General features: G+C 43.8%; 1 pseudogene; it reads left to right on the plus strand.

The window, feature by feature from the left end:
• Positions 1-9415: 9415 nt before the first annotated feature.
• Positions 9416-9513, plus strand: LOC144221245 (U6 spliceosomal RNA; annotated as a pseudogene).
• Positions 9514-10123: the final 610 nt, after the last annotated feature.

Here is a 10123-nt window from a genome sequence, read left to right on the forward strand (position 1 = left end):
CAGCTAGCTGGTGCTTGGTTAATTCCCAGTTGTATGAAATTCTTCAGGGAGTTGTTTTTAGACTTTTAGAGAGATTTAGCCGAGAACACTCAACAGATTCAGGAAGACCCGTGGCTGAGGAAGTGATGGCCATCACCCTCTCAGGTTAGAAAATACTACTTCTTGTTAGAAAATAACAGTGTGATCAGGGGATCTGTGGGTGTCTTTGTTTTATCGACCTTTGCCCCATATTACAATGCTGTAGCATTTGGAAACATCCAAGGCATCTGTCATTTTACCCAAAAAGTAGTTCAGTGTACCTCTCTGAAAAGAATTTGTTTGTGATTTTATATAATACCACAGCATTGGGAACTTCTTGAAAGATATTGATAAAACCAAGAGTAGTTATGCTGTTTCTTATCTTGCACTTACATAAAGTTTTCTGCCACGTATTGAAAAGGCAGAACGTGCATCTTTCATACGGTGTTATCAGAGCACGTGGCTGATTGTACCGGAAGTGCTGTCCCTCAGCAGAAAGAGCAGGGTCGCTGGCCTGCTCCCCACGGCCAGCTTAGCGTCCAAGTGCATGGTTGGTGACCTTGCCGTGTGGGTTGTTCAGTATTTTCAGTATCACCTCTGCCAGTGCAGTAACATGAGAAATTTAAATGATTTAAATCATCTTAATGTGTTCATATCCCAATATAAAGAATGTATTTAACTTTGACTTACGCTAACCAAGTAGGAGGTGAGTCGAGCCACATCATAGACTTGCAATAATGTCAGTTTCTTTGTGTTAGAGGACATTGTCCTTGAACTTCTGTGTGGATAAGCCTCTGCTCTGACAACTCGTTTCTGGAACTTCTGGGTGATGTGTAAGTTTCATTTTAAAGAAAACAAGTGTTAAGTAAACAAAAACTAGCATCAAGTAAACGAATTTGCTAAATTTCTGCATATTTTGCAGCCCCAAATATGGAAACAATTGTGTTCACTAAGTATTTAAGTACCAGCTAACGACATATGAAAGTAAAATGCTGATTTCTTTATGTTGGGTGGAGGGCCCTCGAATCATTGTACGTTGAATTTTTTATGTAAGTAATTCCTCCCACATTCTTCTCTTTTCCACAAAGAGTGGAATAGTCACTGTTAATAGTTTCCATGGCCATAAATGTACATCACATACCCAATAGTACATACTATGCCCATTTCCTGGGGAGAATGGTGCTTTTATATGATACTCGTGTTTTTCTGAATGCCCCCCGCTTTCTCACTGCCTCTGCCTTTGCGTGGGCCATTTCCCTCACCTGTAACGAGCCCACTGGCTCTCCCAAGTCAGGCTGTGGCCCTGTGGCCCTGTGGTGGGCAGTGTAGACCTTCTCCGCTGGGAGCTTTCTCTAAGCCCCTCCCACCCTTAAGACACCTGCAAACACCTGCTAAACATTTCTCTGTCCTAACCTTTCTTTTGATATTGATTACATTTATCTATAAGTGATCCTGATTTGTCTTTTCTCCTGGGCTAAGACCTCCCCTGGGACAGAGCTGCCTTCTCTGTGCCCAGTGCCTGGCACATAGGAGTGATTGTGGAAAGGCCACATGACGAGTCAGGTCCATCCCCAAGGCTTTCTAAAGTACTTGGATGTCCAGTCTATCCACTGCAAGATCCCTTTTTTCAGACCTTCCAAAAGGTGGTCATATGATCCTGCTTGAATTCCTTTCTGTCTGGGAGGGAGTTTCATAACTCCTAGAGCACCTTTCCAGATGGCATCACCAAGATGGTGAAGTAGAAGTCCCCAGCCTCTGTCCCCCAACAGGGATCAACTTAGACACCATTAGACAGCTGTCCACAGAATCCGTTCCAAGCGAGCTCAGGAGTCCACTGAAGAACTTCACAATGGGACAACCTGCGGATGACCACAAAGAAAGGGGAAGGAAGAACAGCTTCATTTTGCCTCTGTTACCTCATCCTCCAAGCCAGCACTGCTCAGCACTGAGACGACTCCCCAGCCTTTTTGAGCACCACACAAAGGATTGGCTTTGGTTTCCCCCCAACCCAGACACTGGCAACACTGAGAGCTACAGGCTTGGTTAACAATGAGGAAGGGGGGCAAGGGCTCTAGTAGCAGCAGGTGTGCAAGAGTAACCATGGGGGCCAGTGACCTGCTCTGCAGAGGACCCCAGCAGCTTTCGCACCCCTGCATGGACCCCCTACAAATTTCGTCCATTTTTGCCCCAGGGACAGATGCCTCTCTGCTCCCTTCCGGTGCCCCCACCAGAGCCCAGGATCTGCCCAGGCCTCTGCAGCTACACGAGTATAAGATGTCAGCCTGGATTCCCTCCCCCGACCCCCGCCAGCCCNCTGCAGACCGCCAGCCTCTCACTGGCCCATCCCGCAGCCATGGAAGTCTACACCAACAGCCAGTGACTCTCGGTTGCTTGCTTTTGGACCCACAGCTGGCCCCAGCCCCTGCCACTGCACAAGCACCTGCATCTGGCCGCCATAGCCAAGTGTGCGCACACCACAAGCCTGGCCAGCACTGCTGCCTGCCCTAATCCCTATCTTCTCAGCCTGGAGGCATCACTGAGGATCCCAACAGCCCTCGAAGCCACTACAGAACCCCCACAGTTTTTGCCAACACCTATACAGTTGATGCTACAGGCCTCATAGCAATGCAGCCTGAACCAGTGCAGCACCAGACCTCGAGCTGCCCCACACCGTTGTACGTGGTACAACCGGGCCTTGAAGCATGCCCCAGCAGGTCCCACTCGCAGGTGAAAGTCTTTCCTTTTTGAAGTCAGTCCATAAAGTCTGGAAGAGGTGACCACATCTTCAAATGCCTACACAAGGTAACGGGTCACACAGAACAGGGGGAACATAACACCACCAAAGGAATACCATAGACTTCTAGTAACTGACCCCAAAGGAATGGAGGTGTATGAATTGCCTGATAAAGAATTCAAAACCGTTGTTCTAAAGATACTCAAGAGAACGCAAAGGGTATCAAAATCAGAAAAATATAAGAACAAAATGAGTTCAACAAAGAGAAAACCTAAAAACCAAAAAAAAAAAAAATTTGGAGCTGGAGAATTCGATTACTAAACCAAAGAATTCAGTAGAGAGCTTCAATAGCAGACTGGGTTGAACCGAAGAAAGAATCCACGAGCTTGAAGGCAGAGGATGTGAAATTACCCAGTCAGAGGAGCAAAGAAAGAATGAAAAGGGATGAAGAAAGTCTACAGGACTCACAGGACACCATTAAGAAGCAATCTACGCATCACCAGAGTCCCAGACGGAGGGAGGGAGAAGAGGGAGAACGTTTATTTAAAGTAGTGGCTGAGAACTTCCAAGCCTGGGGGGCGGGGGTGGAGATTTGCACCTCCAAGTTTATGAAGCTGATAAGTCACACCAAAAACTTCTTCTCTAAAGACACATCAAAGTGTCTAAAATCGTATCTCCTAGTGCAGACTGCTCCCTTCCCAAAAGTTGGGTAATGAACATAGTCAGCCAGGTATTTTACATTCTAGGGGTAAGAGCTTTGACTTTAGAGCAGCAGGTTTTGTTGTTTGTACTAGAATTCTCTGTACTCTTGGTTGGCCTCTTGGTACCTTGTGATACAGTCTGTGGGCAAGCAGGTAGCCAAGGTATGCTCACCATCTTCACCGGCCTGCTGCTGCAGTCACTGAGTTTTACGCTTGAGGGCTTTGAGAAGCCATTGAGCATATGATGATCAATAAGCCTCTGCTTTCGGGCCAATGCACGCTCGGCTATCTAAGTATCGTGTGCTTAGATTAACAAAATCTCTCCATTTTGTTAATCACATACCCTGTCACAAGTCCCTGAGTTGGAGGAGCCAGAGCTATAATCAGATCTCGAAAACTCAGTACCTGCAGCCTTTTCAAAGGAGTAGAGGGATGGTAGCTTTCAGACTTTGTATTCTGCTTAAATTGTTTCTATAGGTTTTTGCCTGGTTCTAAACACTTTCACCCTGTCTGAGCTAGGAGAACTGTACTTTCACACTTGGAGAAATCCAGTTGCTGAGTGCTCGTTTGGTTGCTCACTGTCTCTCTGATCAAATTACAGCAGTCTCCCCGTTATCCACAGGTGTACATCCATTGTACCACCAGTGGATGCCTGAACCTGCAGCTAGGGCTGAGCCCTATATACTCTGTTTTCTCCTATACGTACATAGCTATGATAAGGTTTAACTTCTAAATTAGGCACAGTAAGAGAATGTCCAAATTGCCAACATTACCATCCTTGTGTTTGTGTCATTATTAAGTAAAATAGTAATTACCTGATCATAAGCACCATGGTAACAGCCAGTCTGATAACCAAGTCAGCTAAGTGACTAATGGCTGGTAGCATGTACAGCACAGATATGCTGTAAAAAAGGATGATTCGCCTCTTGGGTAGGACAGAGCAGATGGGCACAAGATTCATCATGCAACTTAATTTAAACCTAGTGAATTATTTATATATGAAATTTTACATTTGATGTTTTTGGACCAGAGTGACCACAGGTAACTGAAACCACAGATGGCTGGCAGGACGGGTGGTGGCGGTGACCACCAATTTAAAAAGAGTTTATTGGGGCACCTGGCTGGCTTGTGACTCTTGATCTCAGGGTTGTGAGTTCAAGCCCCACATTTGGTGTAGAGAGTACTTAGAAATAAAATTTGTAAAAAAAAAAAAAAAAAAAATTGTAAAATTGGGGCACCTGGGTGGCTCAGTCAGTTAAGTGACCTCAGCTCAGGTCATGATCTCACAGTTTGTGAGTTCGAGTCCCGCTTCAGGCTCTGTGCTGACAGCTCAGAGCCCCAAGCCTGCTTCAGATTGATTCTGTGTGTCCTTTCTCTGCCCCTCCCCCGCTCGCACTTTGTCTCTCTCTCTCTCAAAATAAACATTAAAAAATATTTTTTAATTGTAAAATAAAAGTTTATTTGTGAAATTAGTAGAAAACTTTTAGTTTAGCAAGCTCATTTTTAATACTGTCAATTAAAATGTCCGTAATAATAAAACCTTGAAAGTTTTGCCTTTTCTACAATGTAAAAGTATGTTCACGTTTAACATCTGATTTAACCTTCAAAACAGCCCTTTGCAGTTAGGGCCCAAAGGGCAGAGGGTAGAGCCGGCCACCCCCAAGGAAGTGAACAGGAGGCCCTTGGGTGCAGGCTGTGGACCCCACTGCATAGCAGTCGGAAAAGGCACTGGGATTTCTATTGATTGGAATCCTTTCTTCCCTCAAAATTTCAAGCACTCGCTTACTGGAATTTTAGGAACTACAAAGAGTTTTTATTTTAAACAGTAAAAGTCGTTTTTATTTTAAAAATAATCTTTAGTGGGGCGCCTGGGTGGCTCAGTCAGTTAAGCACCTGACTCTGGCTCAGGTTGTGATTTTGTGGTCCGTGAGTTCAAGCTTCATGTCGGGCTCTGTGCTGACAGCTTGGACCCTGGAGCTGCTTCAGATTTTGTCTCCACCTCCCCCACCCCGCCCCTACCCCACTCGCACTCTGTCTCTCATAAATAAATAAACATTAAAAGAAATAATAATAACCTTTAGTACTTGAGGCGCCCGGGTGGCTCAGTCAGTTAAGCAACCAGCTTCAGCTCAGGTCACAGGTTCATGGGTTCAAGCCCCGTGTCGGGCTCTGTGCTGACAGCTCAGAGCCTAGAACCTATTTCAAATTCTATCTCCCTCTCTACCCCTCCCCCGCGTGTGCCCCCCCTCAAAAGTAAACATTAAAAAAATATATAGTGCTAAATTGTTAGAGGTGGGGAAAAGATGTCATCACCATGAAACCATGTTTTGATTTAAAAAAAAAAACAACCTTACAAGTTTGATAACTTGCTTTTTTTTGGCTCTGCCTTCAGTACATTGCAAGTATTAACCAGTTAAAAGTGCATGCTAACTGGTTTTCGGAGTGCTTGTCACAATCATCTTATAATTGGCTTTTTAAAAGAGCTGTCCAGTACTGAAGGTGTTTGTGAGTGAAATATTTCTTTGGTAAAGGTAAGAATGTGCCGGTGGGGCCCGTGCTAATGGCTGTCAGCCCTCTCATGAGAGTGACCGCCACCTTATACCTGGGGCTTGCATCCCTCAGTGCAACATACGAAAACGCATGAAGTGTTTCCTGAGGCCACAGTCCTGTGCAGTGTGTGAGCAATAAACTGGTGACCCGGGCTAGTCTTTGCCTCTGTGTTGCTTCTCATCTCTATCTATTTCACTTAGTCTTTGAGCAATGCCTTTTAAGAAAAATTGCATTACTTGGGCTTTTTCCCCCCCCCCCCACTTAATCTGTAACGATCAGATTATTCTACTTCTGCCCTTTTTATTTCCAGAAGTAATTTTGGCATTAGGCACTCGCCTATTGCTTCAGACTTTTACCATATGTAGTAACTACATTTGGGGACCCATCTAGTGGCCCCAACGGTAGCCCCAGTCTGGTGTTTGTTCATAGGGTTCTTCTGTTGACTGAGATTTTACCCACATGTCGGGTCTGTTCTGTCATCGAGTGACGCCGCACGGCAAGAGCACCCTGCTGCAGGTAAAGTAAAAGAACAGGTCAGTGGGTGTTGTAGAAAGCAGGAAGCGTGGCAGGAATCAGGCACCAGAGAGCATGAGGCAAAGGCCCCGGAGCTGAGCCAGTGTGTGGTGCCAGCCCACGCAGCAAGGGGAGGCTCTTGGCAGGAAGCAAGCATTTGACTCCAACTTCTGACTCCAACTTCCCAGGGTTCTTCTCAATAACAAGGCAAAGCAGAGCCCAGGAAGCTCCCCAGTTCTGAAATCCTAAAGCCATAAAAACGTGAGAGCGAAACTGATGTTGTCATCACAGATATTAGTCAACACCCACACCATAAAAACAATAAAAGGTAAATTCATGGCGATGTTTAAAGGTCGATGTTTAGAGGTAGTTCCTCTTGCCCGATCAGACTGTCATAGTTCAGTAGAACCAGTGTCTCAAGTTTACACTGGAACCATACACACATAGCAAGATTCCTGCCCCAGGCAGCCACGTGCATAGATGAGCAGTTAGCAAGGGTACAGGGAGCCTGTGTGCTTCCAGACCTGTGCACTTGGGTTTCATCATTCCTCCCCTGTGGGTCTAGCTCATGGTTAGAGGCAGTTAGTCTGCCCGCTGTGCTACCCTTGTGACCTCCCTTGGCCAGCACACCTGAGCTCGTGGGTATACGGGGAAATGCTTAAGTGTAGAACGGCCACGTGAAAGATGTGTTCCTTGTTAAAACTGATAAGGCCAAATTGTCCTCCAAGGAACTTAGGCCAATTTACACTCCCACTCATAGAGCAAGTGGCCCAATCTTATTAAATCCACACTTTAGGAGAAAAACACAAGGTTTATAGTTTGTCATTATTAACCTCAAAAAGGTTAGCCTTTTCAGTGAAAAGTCAGGATTTCTATCTCACTATTCAAAAATCTCAGTGTAGGGGCGCCTGGGTGGCTTAGTCGGTTAAGCGTCCGACTTTCGCTTGGGTCATGATCTCACAGTTCGTGGGTTCGAGCCCCACGTCGGGCTCTGTGCTGACTGCCAGCTCAGAGCCTGGAGCCTGTTTCAGTCTGTGACTCCCTCTCTCTCTGACCCTCCCCTGCTCACGCTGTCTCTCTCTCTCTCTCCTAGAAATAAAAACATTAAAAAAAAAAAATCTCAGTGTAGAGGCACCTGGGCGGCTCAGTCGATTAAGCATCCAACGTCGGCTCAGGTCATGATCTCATGGTTTGTGAGGTCAAGCCCCGACTTGGGCGCTCTGCTGGCAGCTCAGAGCCTGGAGCCTGCTTCAGATTCTGTGTCTCCCTCTCTCTCTGCCCCTCCCCTGCTCACACTCTGTCTCTCTCTGTCTCTCAAAAATGAATAAATGTAAAAAAAATTTTTTTTAATCTCAGCATATACTTCATAGCAGTGCCGCTCAGATAGCTGACACTGCTATTTGCAGAGTAAAAGTATACTTTCTTCCCAACTGCTACAGTATTTATGGAAAAGCTAAAATGTAACAAAGACAAGAGAATCTTCAGTGGGAGGGCATGTCTTTGGAGAGGGGTATTTGTGTTTTCTCTAGGATTTCTTTATACAACTAATACATTCTTATGGTTCAGAAATCAAAATGGTATGAAACCTAAACCTGGAGTTTCTCCCCAGCCACCACTCTGTTCCCTCCGTCACCTCTATAGGTAACCACTTGTTAGTTTGTGCAGCCTTCCAGTTTCCTGATGTAGATACAGATATTTTCTTACTACTCTTCTTTCTTAAACGGAAGGTAACAAATGCCCTACTATCCATCTATACTGTATCCTGGAGCTCTTTGCCTAAACATTGAGAGCTTTCTTCTCACTAAAGGCTACATAAGGTTCCATTGTGTGCATAGACCATGTTTTCTTTAACCAGTTCCTTAACTGATGAACAATTGGGTCATTTCCAATTCTCTGGTTCTTCTGAGGTGATTCCTAAATATTTAATTAATGACAGCATTGTTCATTTCTCAGTCCTCACCTACATTCTCCTTCCCTTGTTTATCAGAAAAAGTAATAGCATTCCTTCCAGTTTAACCCCCTTCCTAAAAATGGGCAAGAACCATCTAGAAAATTTGATGGAAGGAGGAAAATCCGACAAGAAATGTGCATGACATTTTTGCTGAAGACTACTGAAATAAATATAAGAAGATTAACTTAAACGGAGACATCCTATATTTGGGGATAGAAAAACTCAGTATTGTTTTTTAAGATAGGAGTCCTTCAAAATTAGCAAATTTAATGCAGCTTAACAAAACTCCCATATGAGGGCACCCAGGTGGCTCAGGTGATTGAGTGTCCGACTTTGGTTCAGGTCATGATCTCAAGGTTCATGAGTTCGAGCCTTGTGGATGGCTCAGATCCTGGAGCCTGCTTCATAGTCTGTGTGTGTGTCTCTCTCTCTGCCCCTCCCCTACTTTCACTCTGTCTCTGTCTCTCAAAAATGAATAAACATTAAAAAAATTTTAAACTCCCATGTAGAATTTTAGAATTTGTATGTTCATTCTAATATTCACATATATATAAAAAGAGAAGATTGCCAAGAAACGCAAAGAACAAGATGGGCGTAGAGAGACTTGCAACACCAGATGCTAAAGTACACTGCAAAATTAAACAGTGGTATGAGTTCAGATGTAGACGAATTGATCCCTAGAAGATCAATCATCTAGAGACCTCATGCACTTACGACAATTTATGAAAAAATATGTTGTGACATTTTATATCATCACTCAGGGCTCTTCACTGGATAGTGTTAGGTCCATTAACTACTCATCTAATTAGGGAAAAAATAATTCCATTTCTACATCTGATTCACCAAAAAATTCATTCCAGTTGGGTTAAAACTCTGAAAGCAAAAGGCACGTTTGTTATTTTTTTAAGGCACTGGGAGAACATAGAGAATTTTATTTTAATGATCAAAGGGTGAATCTGGCGCTCACTTCAGCAGCTCGTATGAGAAGATTAGCATGGTCCTGGCTCAAGGATGACATGCAGATAAGTGAAGTGTTCCATATTAAAAAGAAAAACAAAAAACAAAGGGTGAATCTTTCTAAAGGGGACACAAAATCCCCCATTTGTAAAGAAAAGGTTTGAGGCTTGGCTCTGCAGCAGATTCATATTTCCTGGAAGACAAAGGAAAGCATAATGGGCAACCATTATTTTGCAACATATTTAACAGAAGATTAATATGTAGAGATCCTAACGAGCTAGACAGACAGAAATGCACTTAAAAAAGGAAGGTAGTGTGTTTTTCTAGTTCTTCCAAAATATTTTTTAAGAATTGGTGCAGTACGTAATTAGAATATTCATCAAAGAAATAGATGGTTAATAAACATGAAAAAGATGCTAACCTCACAATTATCAAGTAAGCTACAAATTGACGACATTTTATTCCTGACATTGGTAATACATGACTTTTTCTTTTTTGTCAGTCTGGTTAGACGTTTATCCATTTTAACATTCCTTTTGAAGAACCTGATATTTATTTTCTCTTTTTTTGTTTGCAGTGTCATTGATTTCTACTCTTTGTCTTTCATTCTACTGGATTTGGGTTTATTTTGCTCACCCTTTCCCAGTTTCTTAAGATGGAAGCTTAGGTTATTGATCTGAGATCTTCTTTCCTATTAGT

The sequence above is a fragment of the Crocuta crocuta genome, unplaced genomic scaffold (assembly GCF_008692635.1).
Source record: "Crocuta crocuta isolate KB4526 unplaced genomic scaffold, BGI_CrCroc_1.0 scaffold59, whole genome shotgun sequence".
Classification (NCBI taxonomy): domain Eukaryota; kingdom Metazoa; phylum Chordata; class Mammalia; order Carnivora; family Hyaenidae; genus Crocuta; species Crocuta crocuta.